Genomic DNA, 13,714 nt, shown 5'->3' on the forward strand with positions numbered 1-13,714 from the left:
TTTCCACCATCTAGTTCATCATGACACATCCATCATTGTCATATTGCTTAGCATGATCATGTAGTTGACATAGTATTTGTGGCAAAGCCACCGTTCATAATTCTTTTATACATGTCACTCGTGATTCATTGCATATCCCAGTACACCGCCGGAGGCATTCATATAGAGTCATACTTTGTTTTAGTATCGAGTTGTAATCATTGAGTTGTAAATAAATAGAAGTGTGATGATCATCATTCAATAGAGCATTGTCCCAAAAAAAGCAAGGCCAAAACAAAGGCCCAAAGAAAATAAATAAAAAATGGGCAATGCTACTATCCTTTTTTCCACACTTGTGCTTCAAAGTAGCACCATGATATAGCAAGTCTCATATATTGTGCTTCAAAGTAGCACCATGATCTTCATATAGAGTCTCATATGTTTTCACTTTCATATACTAGTGGGAATTTTACGTTATAGAACTTGCCTTGTATATTCCAATGATGGGCTTCCTGAAATTGCTCTAGGTCTTCGTGAGAAAGCAAGTTGGATGCACACCCACTAGTTTCTTTTGATGAGCTTTCATACATTTATAGCTCTAGTGCAACCGTTGCATGGCAATCCCTACTCACTCACATTGATATCTATTGATGGGCATCTCCATAGCCCGTTGATACGCCTAGTCAATGTGAGACTATCTTCTCCTTTTTGTCTTCTCCACAACCACCATTCTATTCCACCTATAGTGCTATATCCATGGCTCACGCTCATGTATTGCGTGAAGATTGAAAAAGTTTTGAAAAAGTTAGAGTATGAAACAATTTCTTGGCTTGTCATCGGGGTTGTGCATGATTTAAATACTTTGTGTGGGGAAGATGGAGCATAGCCAGACTATATGATTTTGTAGGGATAACTTTCTTTGGCCATGTTATTTTGAGAAGACATAATTTCTTTGTTAGTATGCTTGAAGTATTATTATTTTCTATGTCAATATAAACTTTTATATTGAATCTTTCTAATCTGAATATTCATACCACAATTAAGAAGATTTGCATTGAAATTATGCCAAGTAGCACTCCGCATCAAAAATTCTCTTTTTATCATTTACCTACTCGAGGACGAGCAGGAATTAAGCTTGGGATGCCTGATACGTCTCCAACATATCTATAATTTTTGAATGCTCCATGCTATATTATCTACTGTTTTGGACTATATTGGGCTTCATTTTCCACTTTTATATTATTTTTGGGACTAACCTATTAACCGGAGGCCCAGCCCAGAATTGCTGTTTTTTTGCCTATTTCAATGTTTCGGATAAATGGAATATCAAATGGAGTCCAAATGGAATAAAATCTTCGGGAACGTGATTTTCTCACTGAACATGATCCAGGAGACTTGGACCCTACTGCAAGGGATCAAAGAGGTGGTCACGAGGGCGGGGGGCGCCCCCCCCTAGGGCGCACCCTGCCTCGTGGGCCCCTCGGTGCTCCACCGACGTACTCCTTCCTCCTATATATACACACGTACCCCCAAACGATCAGAACATGAGCCAAAAACCTAATTCCACCGCCGCAACTTTCTATATCCACGAGATCCCATCTTGGGGCCTGTTTCGGAGCTCCGCCGGAAGAGGGCCGTCATCACGGAGGGCTTCTACATCATCCTAGCCCCTCCGATGAAGTGTGAGTAGTTTACCTCAGACCTTCGGGTCCATAGTTAGTAGCTAGATGGCTTCTTCTCTCTCTTTGAATCTCAATACAAAGTTCTCCCCCTCTCTTGTGGAGATCTATTCGATGTAATCTTCTTTTTGCGGTGTGTTTGTTGAGACCGATGAATTGTGGGTTTATGATCAAGTCTATCTATGAATAATATTTGAATCTTCTCTGAATTCTTTTATGCATTACTACTAGGAAAAGGCATGCTAGTGGCGCACCGAATTTGCCTTCTAATGGCGCACTACCGGTGCGCCACTGGCATCACGCCATTAGAATTAAATTCTAATGGCGCACCACGGGTGCGCCATTAGTATCTGGTGTTCTAATGGCGCACCACGTAGTGCGCCATTAGTATAGCCTGCAGTGCGCCATTAGAATGCCTCCCAGGGGGCCATATGTACCCATGTGCTTTGGCATTCTAATGGCGCACCACCAGTTAATGCGCCATTAGTGTGATGATCACAGTGCGTCATTAGTGTCTTGTGTGGTGCGCCATTAGTATGAATATTAGAGTTTTTTTTTGCTTTTCTGATTTTTTCACAGGTTACAAAATATATTATTGGACAGAATATAGACAACAGCACACAACAACATCAGATTCATCGAATACAATAGAAGATTAGTCTCTGAATACAATTCATCATATTAGTCTCCGAATTCAAAAGACCGAACAAAGATAAAACATTACAAGTCTCAAGACCACGAGTATCGAGTTTGCCTTCACATTAAAAGTCGATATCGATCATCTAAACTACCATCACATAGAAGAGAGCTGTGGTCATCACGATGAGCATCATCGCGATCAAACTGGTCTTCATCCAGTTCCTCCAACGCTCCCTCCTCTCTTCCTCTAGATAGCGGGCGTATCTACATTTGGCCTCCGCCCTAGTGGTGTACCCTTTGTAACTGTTACCGCTGAAACGGTGAACCTGTCTCCGACACTCCTCCCAGTCGTCGTAGACTCCGGGAACCTTACCCTTGTACACGACATACGACGGCATCTCTATGCACAAGCCAAACAATAGACAATACATAAGCAATATGTAAGTATGCAATAAAAGGATCGAAAGAGAAAAGCAAGACATTAATAGCACGATTCATGGTCCTACTAATAAATAGCATTGATTACATCTAAGTTGAACGACTGTCCAAACCAAAGAGACATACGAATTCATTAAAGTATAATTACAACATGAGCCAATCAATGTTTCAGAACTACACATCACTATTTTCGACTCGACTCATCGGACAGGAACGTGGATGAAGCCGTCGTCTGTCGTGATGGTCATGAAATCGCGGTCGTTGTCACCCTGCATTTGTAGCATTTCATCTATCTTACTGTTGGACGGTTGATATCTGAGGAAGAACTGCCCCGAGGTATGAAGGACATCTTGATGGTTGATGTCCACAAAATCCGACTGGATGCGAAAGAATTCTTGTCTGAGGTCCGCGTCCTGGACTGCAGACAAGCTCGCGGCCCAATCTTTGAGATTATCTGGTAGCAGAAGTTCATGATGGTCCCTTACGATCGCCCGCATGTGATGGAGGGCGTAGTAGGCATCCTTCTGACCGCCAGGCGGCTGCTTGACGTAGCAGAACTTCGTATTGTGTGAGAACATGTGCTTGCCGTACTTACGAACTGCCCTGGTGAAGGTGCCTCCAGATTTGGCGTAGGCGGGGAGAACATCATTAAGAACTTTCTTGACATTTGTGTAGTCTATCTTGGAGTTACGGTTCGGGTCTAAATACGTGGCCATGGAATATTTCGGGCTTAAGAGGATGAGTGTGCAATGTGTGTCACTGCACAGAACACGGAATGTTAGAAAAAAAGAACGATCGAAATCTAAGAAATCATATGTTACGGGGCGGTTAAGGGATGACTTACTCGGGAAAGTAAGCCACAAGGAAGTTATCCTTATCTGGGTTTGCCAGAATGACGCCTTCGAGGGGTGAACTCGCAACTTGGCGGTCCCCAGCGCTGCTCAAGTGCTTGGCACGCATGTAGAAGGGGTCGACTATCACGATGTCCGGGGTCTTGTCTCTAATGATCCGCATCTCCATACTTAGCGAAAACAGCCAAACGAAGGTGTAGTGCAGCGGATGAAGGTTAAACATAGCAAAGATGTCATCAAACAGCGGGACGATCGTACCCCCGATGTCGCCATCCACAAAGCCCTTTCCCTCTGGCACCTTGGCCATGAAAACCGGGTATGCCACATCCTTCTCTATGAGACGCCGCTTCTCCAAAGAAAGAACACTATCGTGCAGTCTCCACATAGCACCGGTTGCAGCATTCAACATATTTGGCGGTAGCATCGCCCTACCCGCCACATGCACCCTCCTCGAGATATCCTTAGGTGAAGGTGTCCCGTCCTGAGCACGGATCGAACTCGGTGCCGGCTGGCTCACACCGGCGCCCTTGTTAGTCTTTCGTTTCTGTCCCTTTTTCTTGACCTCCTGTAATGGGACCGAGTTCTGCTCACAGACCACCTTCTTGAGCGTGTTGGGGCTGATAATATTTCGCACCTCAGCTATCTGAGGCTCGGTGAAGGCGGGAGCTGGAGGCGTGTCCTGAGAACTGAACGCCAGACGACGCCTGTTGCAATTAGATTTCTCCGCCGTACCAGCTAGATCACGGTCGTCTTGGTTTGGTTCTTGAGAAAGAGGCCCGCAGAACTCGTCAGCGTACCCATGTTCGGCAAAGTACTTATCAACTTTGGTAAATGTACCGTCGTCGTTGTCGTCGCCGTCCGGATCCTGTGCCATAGGGCTGTCCGGATCCTGTGCTATAGGGATGTCCGGCAGGTCCGGTAGCGTTGCGGCGTTCTTGCCATGGCTTGGCGCCGGCACGACTGGCGGTCTTGTCTGTGGGGTGGTGTCCCCCGCCCCCAAACGAATCTGGCTCTTCGGCCAAAGCAGGGGTCAGTTTACGCAGGTGCTGAGGGTCATCTCATCTTCTTCGTCGGCCCTAGCGGGTCGAATCAGAGGTAACAGCTCGTGGCAGCCTGGCAGCACCCGAACCACTTCAACCCTATACATTGTGGGTGGCATCGGATTACTATGGAACATGGGGTTGCCCGGTTGAACGATTCTGCCCTTGGCGACATCGACCAACTCGGCGCCCACGAAGTGCAGAAGAGTGCAAGGAACGTCGGCGGTGCCCTGCGAAAACATGTACAGGGCGTCAGGGATGCCCAGTCAAAGGCAAGGAGATGAAGTCATCGGCCGAGAGGCTTAGTTACCATGATGCCGTTGAGCTCGGCTAATGTCGAGGCACCGCCAACGGCGGGCATGCAACTGACGGAGGGGGCGCTTGCTGGCGAAGTGCCGGCCGGCGTACACCCGGGTGCATTAAGCTCCAATGCCCGTGCTGGCGCCGGAGACACGAATACCGCCTCCGCCGGAGACACCAATGGCGCCGCCGCCGGAGACACCAATGGCGCCGCCGGAGACACCAATGGAGCCGCCTGCGCGCTGTGCGAGTTGCTGGGCGTGAAGCTGGGAACCGGGGGAGGCCCCTGTTAGCCGCCCGCAATCCACGTCGTCAGCCCATGAATCAACGTAGGCACCATGGCGTTGAGCGTCGTTCCAAGTTGTTGTTGCACTTGCTCTTGGACAAGCTCCGGAATCCACGCCACTTGTGCCTTGAGTTCTTCAACCTCGCGCGTCTGGCTTTCCGAGCTGGTATTTTTCTCCTTCCGCACACCAGCGGTATAGTATGACCCCCATTTTGTGGACAAGCCTTTGCCGGCCACACGACCAGCTGACGTCGGCTTAGTGAGCTTATCCTTGTTTTTCATTACGTTCAATGCCCTATTTAAAGGGGTGTCGAAAGGGGAGCTCTTAGACGACCCGGCGCTACTTCTTTCAGTGTCCTGCGAAAGGAACGTGAACCATTTAGAAATATTGGGGATTAATTAGAGTGCAACCATATGGAGCTAATTACGCGGGGGTGTATTCCTTACCAGAAGAAGCTCAAGCGCCCTGGTCTTCGGATCCGTGGTAAGATCCTTTGTTATCGGGTCCTCCTTGTACCGGGCCCTGACATAGTTCCTGGTCTGCTTGTCACCGCTGTATTTCTCGAAGCGGGGCGGTAGGCCTTGCTCGGCACGCTCCGCATCCTCCTTGTCCCATATAGGCTCCACCACTCTGTAACCGCCGGGACCGAGTTTGTGTTCCCCTAAGTTCAACTCCCGCATTTCTTTCCCCCACTGACTTGATTCGGAGGTTGCACTGCTCTCACACTTGATCTTGAACTCCTTATACTCATCTTCGCTCATCAAAGGATATTTCGCCTTGATCTTCTCATAACTATCACCTTTATCAATCATTCTCTTCACCGCACTTTTCCAAGTAGACAGGGCCGTGCTCATCTTCGTGAGGGAGGCACTGTTCACTTTATTCCCTGAGAGGCGTGTGTTTTCAAATTCGGCAGGGAACTTGTATCGTTCGTGCAGCTTCGTGAAGAGGAGGTTGCTCAAATTCCCTCAGTCCTTATGCCTAAGGTTCTCGGTGTTGATCGAGACGGTGCTCCGGAGAATGCACCCGAGCTGAACCGAGTACCCCTTGACTATATGTTTGGGCTCCGTTGGATTCCCGTTGGAGTCCACTTGAGTGAATTCCTCCTTGACGGTGCGGAGCGCATTCGGGCGCTGGTCCTTCCTTTGCTTCTTCGGTTGGATGCCATCTGTGTGTGCGTCGCCATCATCAGTGGTGGCATCCTCGGCGGCACCATCTGTGGTGTCATCCCTGATGCCACTAGGGGTTGTGTAATCAGGATCGGTGTCTTCTGTGGCGTCCTCATAGCGGTGAGGTTGTTCCTCCATCTCCTGGGACAGCTCCCAGAATTGCTTGCCGCCCGAACCACCGGCCTCATCGCTGTGGGCCATGTTTCGCTCTAAATAGGAAAAAAGTTTGGTCAAAAAGTTGGTTATTGTCAAGGAACAAGATCATGGTCTCATCATTTAGGGTTTGTCGACATCGAGGCACCCTAAAAGCCTAAGCTTTCATCATTTAGGGTTTGTTGACGCCGAGGCACCCTAAAAGCCTAAGCGTACATCATTTAGGTTCTCATCGACACCGAGGCATCCGGGGCAGCCAAGTTAAGTTTTCATCATTTAGGGTTTATCGATGCCGAGGCACCCTAGGTTGGGCCTAATCACTTGGCACTAATCACTTGGCTCTATTGCCACCTATGGTTTAATACAGCAAGAATAAAGGGGCAGTTGATCCTACTTAATTAAGTACTAAGATACCCTGGCCCATGCATTAGTAGCAAGTACCTCATATGTCCGATTTTTAGCAAAGTCATGCTAAAATTCACGGAAAATTTCAGCATGACCTTTGCTGAAAATAGGACATATGGAGTACCTGAATTTGCCGGAACGGAAGTTAATCGACATTCCGGCAAACTCAAGGGCCTCTCGGGGTACCTGCAAAATCATCACGACACGAAGGGCCTCTCAAGGGCCTCAAGCAGCAGCGGCCCTTCACGAGCGAACTCAATGAGTGTGAACCAACAGAGTGTGGGTCACCACAGATTCTGTAGTCAAAAACCTTCAGGACAGAGTGAAAATAGTTACAATATGCTTGCAAGTAATTTTTCTGTAACTAAGGCACAATATGCTTGCAAGTAAATCACAATATGCTTGCATGTAATTTTTCTGTAACAGTCTTGCCCCTATTTGAAGGACAAGCAAATAGATACAATGGGTAGCTTTGGCACAATCCTAAGGCACAATCCTTTGACTAATTCATCACTGTAGGCCGGCATGAAACACACTCCTCCAAAAAAGCCTAAAATTCCACTATTATTGCATGTAAAAAAGCGTAAAATCCACTAGTATTGCCTCTAAGAAAGCCTTAAAAGGCCACTATTATTGACAATCAAAATATGATCTGAACTGTAAGGAGTTAACTGAAAAATGAGTGTTAACTGAAGTTTTCCAGTACAGATCATAACTGAAGTTATTCATAGAATATAGTGACATCAAATGCAGTTAATTAGTCTTAATTGAATCTTAGTAAGGTTCATTCTGAAGTCAAAAGTCCCCAAACAGTGAAAGGGAACAAACAAAAAAATGTTTGGGAAATTCCAAAAGAGTCTAAAGGTATGGGTTGGTTTTTGGTTCCAATTTGAAAACCCAAAATTTCATAAACACATTAATTATAATTTGTTTGTGCAAATACTTCTCTCAGGCAGCCACACACATCTTTCTTCATCCAATTTTTTCCTACAACATCATTGAACATCTGAAACATACCAGCTCAACTTGAGAAAAAATGGATAGGCAGGGACATTTGTGCTTTTTGCCATCTAATCTAATCTACCTCTGCTTGATTAACTATTGTTTTGGTTTTCACTTTGTGCCAGCCCATTAGATTAGTTGGTAAAGTACATGCTTCATCTTACATTCCCTACCTGTGTGTACATGCATTTGCAAGCTTTCAGGCCCTGACTAATTAACTACATTGCTGATCAGAGACCCTGCTGTTTACTAGGAGGTGGCAGTACTACTGTGCTAGTGTGCTAGTACTGGTTTTTATTCTTTGGAACCTTCTACTTATGAAGCTCTCTCAAGTAAAGATTTTCAACTAGTAGTACATTTTTGTATGGTGCAAAAGTCCAGCAGCACTAGAACTGAACTGATTGATCTATACATGTTGTAGGAGGAGCTATATCATTTTCTCCATGGGGAATTTTGTGTAGGTACTTAGACAGCCACACACATCACCAAATTTCAACAGGAGGCGGATATAGACTTACTAACCAGAATTTAGCTAGCAGTGCAATAACTTCCAAGTGTTAATAGCTATAAACACTAAAATATGCATTTCTATCCATAAGCTGTCAAATATCATCAGAAGATAACAGACACGGTCGAGGGGAGGGAGGGATGGAATGGGGAGAAAGGGTGGAGAGGGAGGAAGGAGGAAGGAGGAGAGGTACCTGGGCGGGCGCGGCCGGTCGCCGGAGGGGTTGGGGTCAGGGTTGGGGTTGGCGGCGGCGGCGTCGAAGGGATGGCTCGATTGGTCGTCGGGGAGGCCTCCTGGGTGCCTCGGTTGGTCGTGGGGAGGCCGGCGGCCGCGGTCGTCGTCCTGCACCCCGTGCCCGGACTGAGGTAGAGGCGGCGCAGGGCAGGGGCCGACGCGGGGAGGCTGTCGGCGACGGCGAGGTCGCGGAGGCATCGGCTATGGCGGAGCTGTAGTGCTGGGGGGCGCGGGGGCGGCGGCGCACGTAGGGGCGGCGGTGACGTGGGGCGGGGCAGCGCGTGGGGGGGGGGGGAATAGATCTGGCGAGAGGGAGAGACGAAGGGGTCGGGCTAGGTAGAGCTAGGGGGAAGATTACTAATGGCGCACCCCCGAGCGGTGCGCCATTAGAATATTTTTTCTATATAGCAATGGCGCATCCCAGAGCGGTGCGCCATTAGAATGTTTTTTTATATAACAATGGCGCACTACCAGAGCGGTGCGCCATTAGAATGTTTTTTTAGATAGCAATGGCGCACTACACGAGCGGTGCGCCATTAGTGTTTATTATTATTATTATTATTTGTTGCTATTTTTTAATATTTTTTTATAAAAACAGTAATAATTTTTTTATGAATATGAAAAAATATCATCAAATGGGGATGCTTGGCGACGGTGGAGCGGGCCGAGGAGGGTGCGGTGGGTCGGCGGCGACGGTGGAGCGGGGGAGGGTGCGGTGGGTCATCGGCGGCGGTGGAGCTAGCGAGGGAGGGTGCGGGGGGTGTTCGGCGGCGGTGGAGCGGGCCGGGGAGGGTGCGGTGGGTCGGCGGCGGCGGTGGAGCGGGGGAGGGTGCGGTGGGTCGTCGGCGGCGGTGGAGCTAGCGGGGGAGGGTGCGGGGGGTGGGGGGGATCGAGATCGAGATGAAGGGGGATAGCGATCGAGATTTAAAAATATTCATCAAATTTGAAAAAATATTCATGAATTTGAAAAGTGCCCATGAAATTTAAAAATATTCATGAGTTCAAAAAATGCCCATGTAATACAATCGAGAAATGAAGACTACGATTTAAATACAATCGATCTTAGCTAGCTAGCTATCTGTTCACAATCTTCTTTCCCTTCTTTTTTGCAAATGGAGTTCTTCTGTGGAACGGACATCCTTTAGGTAGGGTGGTCCCGCTTCTTCTTGTGGTGTAAGCTGCTACTTCATCGTCGTCGTCATGTTCGATCTTCGGGTCGCCGTACTTGTCGAAGTCTTGCTCATTGGCTACTCCATCCATTCCGATGATCTTCCTTTTGCCTCTCCTCACGACAACACGACTAGGCTTTGACGGGTCGGTAATGAAGAAGCATTGGTCCACTTGGGAAGCCAGTACCCATGGCTCATTTTTCGCGGTGACGTTTGCGCGCGCGATCTTGGATTTGGCTTCGGGTATAACCATGGTGGTGAAATACCGGTCTTCTTTTAGGACGCTCTTGGCCCATCTGACACGGAACATCGGGACCTTCTCAACAGCGTAGCTCAGCTCCCAGATCTCCTCGATCCTTCCGTAGTATCTGTCCTTGTCGTTACCGGTGTAGGATTCCATCGTTACCCCGGAGTTCTGATAACCATCGCTCTTCATGTCCTTGTCCTCAGTGTAGAATGTCTAGCCGTTGATATCGTACGCCTCATAGGTCATCAGGTTGTGCTCGGCGCCCTGTGACAAGGCGAATATGAGTTGTTCTTCCGCGGAAGAATCTTCATGTAAAGGGTACGACAGAAGCTTCTACTTGAACCAACGCGTGTGTTGGGGAACGTTGCAGAAAACAAAAATTTTCCTACGGTTTCACCAAGATCCATCTATGAGTTAATCTAGCAACGAGTGATCGGATGCATCTACATACCTTTGTAGATCGCGAGCGGAAGCGTTCAAAGAACGGGGATGAGGTAGTCGAACACGACGTGATCCAAATCGCCGGAGATCCTAGCACCGAACGGACGGCACCTCCGCGTTCAACACACGTACGGTCTGTGTAATGTCTCCTTCTTCTTGATCCAGCAAGAGGGAAGGAGAGGTTGAGGAAGATGGCTTCAGCAGCAGCACGACGGCGTGGTGGTGATGGAGCTGCAGTACTCCGTCAGGGCTTCGCCAAGCACTATGGAGGAGGAGGAGGTGTTGGAGAGGGAGAAGGAGGCAACCAAAGGCGTGGATCAAAAGGCCCTCATTCCCCCACTATATATAGGGGTGCCAGGGGGGCGCCGGCCCTAGGAGATCCAATCTCCTAGGGGGGGCGGTGGCCAAGGGAGGTTTCCCTCCCCCCCAAGGCACCTAGGGGTGCCTTCCACTTGTGGGACTCTCCCCTTTGGAAACTCTAGGCGCATGGGCCCCTTGGGGCTGGTGCCCTTGGCCCATGTAGGCCAAGGCGCACCCCCTTACAGCCCATGTGCCCCCCCCGGGGCAGGTGGACCCCCGGGTCCCTTCCGGTGGTCCCGGTACAATACCGGTGACCCCGAAACTTGTCCCGATGGCCGAAACAGCACTTCCTATATATAATTCTTTACCTCCGGACCATTCCGGAACTCCTCGTGACGTCCGGGATCTCATCGGGACTCCGAACAACATTCGGGTTACTGCATATACATATCCCTACAACCCTAGCGTCACCGAACCTTAAGTGTGTAGACCCTACGGGTTCAGGAGACATGTAGACATGACCGAGATCGCTCTCCGGTCAATAACCAACAGCGGGATCTGGATACCCATGTTGGCTCCCAAATTCTCCTCGATGATCTCATCGGATGAACCACGATGTCGAAGATTCAGGCAACCCCGTATACAATTCCCTTTGTCAATCGATATGTTACTTGCCCGAGATTCGATCGTCGGTATCCCAATACCTCGTTCAATCTCGTTACCGGCAAGTCACTTTACTCGTACCGTAATGCATGATCCCGTGACCAGACACTTGGTCACTTTGAGCTCATAATGATGATGCATTACTGAGTGGGCCCAGTGATACCTCTCCGTCATACGGAGTGACAAATCCCATTCTTGATCCGTGTCAACCCAACAGACACTTTCGGAGATACCCGTAGTATACCTTTATAGTCACCCAGTTACGTTGTGACGTTTGGTATACCCAAAGCACTCCTACGGTATCCGGGAGTTACACGATCTCATGGTCTCAGGAAAAGATACTTTGACATTGGAAAAACTCTAGCAAACGAACTATACGATCTTTAAGCTATGTTTAGGATTGGGTCTTGTCCATCACATCATTCTCCTAATGATGTGATCCCGTTATCAATGACATCCAATGTCCATAGTCAGGAAACCATGACTATCTGTTGATCACCGAGCTAGTCAACTAGAGGCTTACTAGGGACATGTTGGTGTCTGTTATTCACACATGTATTACGATTTCCGGATAATACAATTATAGCATGAATAAAGACAATTATCATGAACAAGGAAGTATAATAATAATGCTTTTATTATTGCCTCTAGGGCATATTTCCATCAGTCTCCCACTTGCACTAGAGTCAATAATCTAGTTACATTGTGATGAATCGAACACCCATGGAATTCTGGTGTTGATCATGTTTTGCCCTAGGGAGAGGTTTAGTCAACGGATCTGCTACATTCAGGTCCGTATGCACTTTACAAATATCTATGTCTCCATCTTGAACATTTTCACGAATGGAGTTGAAGCGACGCTTGATGTGCCTTGTCTTCTTGTGAAACCTGGGCTCCTTGGCAAGTGCAATAGCTCCAGTGTTGTCACAGAAGAGTTTGATTGGCCCCGACGCATTGGGTATGACTCCTAGGTCGGTGATGAACTCCTTCACCCATATTGCTTCATGTGCTGCCTCCGAGGCTGCCATGTACTCTGCTTCACATGTAGATCCCGCCACGACGCTCTGCTTGCAAATGCACCAGCTTACTGCCCCACCATTCAAAATATACATGTATCCGGTCTGTGACTTAGAGTCATCCAGATCTGTGTTGAAGCTAGCGTCGACGTAACCCTTTACGACGAGCTCTTCGTCACCTCCATAAACGAGAAACATTTCCTTAGTCCTTTTCAGGTACTTCAGGATATTCTTGATCGCTCTCCAGTGTTCCTTGCCGGGATTACTTTGGTACCTTCCTACCAAACTTACGGCAAGGTTTACATCAGGTCTGGTACACAGCATGGCATACATAATAGAACCTATGGCTGAGGCATAGGGGATGACACTCATCTCTTCTATATCTTCTGCCATGGTCGGACATTGAGCTGAGCTCAATTTTACACCTTGCAGCACAGGCAAGAACCCCTTCTTAGACTGATCCATATTGAACTTCTTCAATATCTTATCAAGGTATGTGCTTTGTGAAAGACCTATGAGGCGTCTCGATCTATCTCTATAGATTTTGATGCCTAACATATAAGTAGCTTCTCCAAGGTCCTTCATTGAAAAACTCCTATTCAAGTACGCCTTAATGCTTTCCAAGAGTTCTATATCATTTCCCATCAAAAGTATGTCATCTACATATAATATGAGAAATGCTACAGAGCTCCCACTCACTTTCTTGTAAACGCAGGCTTCTCCATAAGTCTGCGTAAACCCAAACGCTTTGATCATCTCATCAAAGCGAATGTTCCAACTCCGAGATGCTTGCACCAGCCCATAAATCGAGCGTTCGAGCTTGCACACCTTGTCAGCATTCTTAGGACCGACAAAACCTTCCGGCTGCATCATATACGATTCTTCCTTAAGGAAACCATTAAGGAATGCCATTTTGACGTCCATTTGCCATATCTCATAATCGTAGAATGTGGCAATTGCTAACATGATTCGGACGGACTTTAGCTTCGCTACCGGTGAGAAAGTCTCATCATAGTCAACCCCTTGAACTTGTCGATAACCCTTAGCGACAAGCCGAGCTTTATAGATGGTCACATTACCATCCGCGTCTGTCTTCTTCTTAAAGATCCATTTATTTTCTATGGCTCGCCGTTCAACGGGCAAGTCAGTCAAAGTCCATACTTCGTTTTCATACATGGATCCTATCTCGGATTT

Source organism: Triticum urartu, chromosome 2A, assembly GCF_056163025.1.
Source record: "Triticum urartu cultivar PI428250 chromosome 2A, HENAU_Tu73, whole genome shotgun sequence".
NCBI lineage: Eukaryota > Viridiplantae > Streptophyta > Magnoliopsida > Poales > Poaceae > Triticum > Triticum urartu.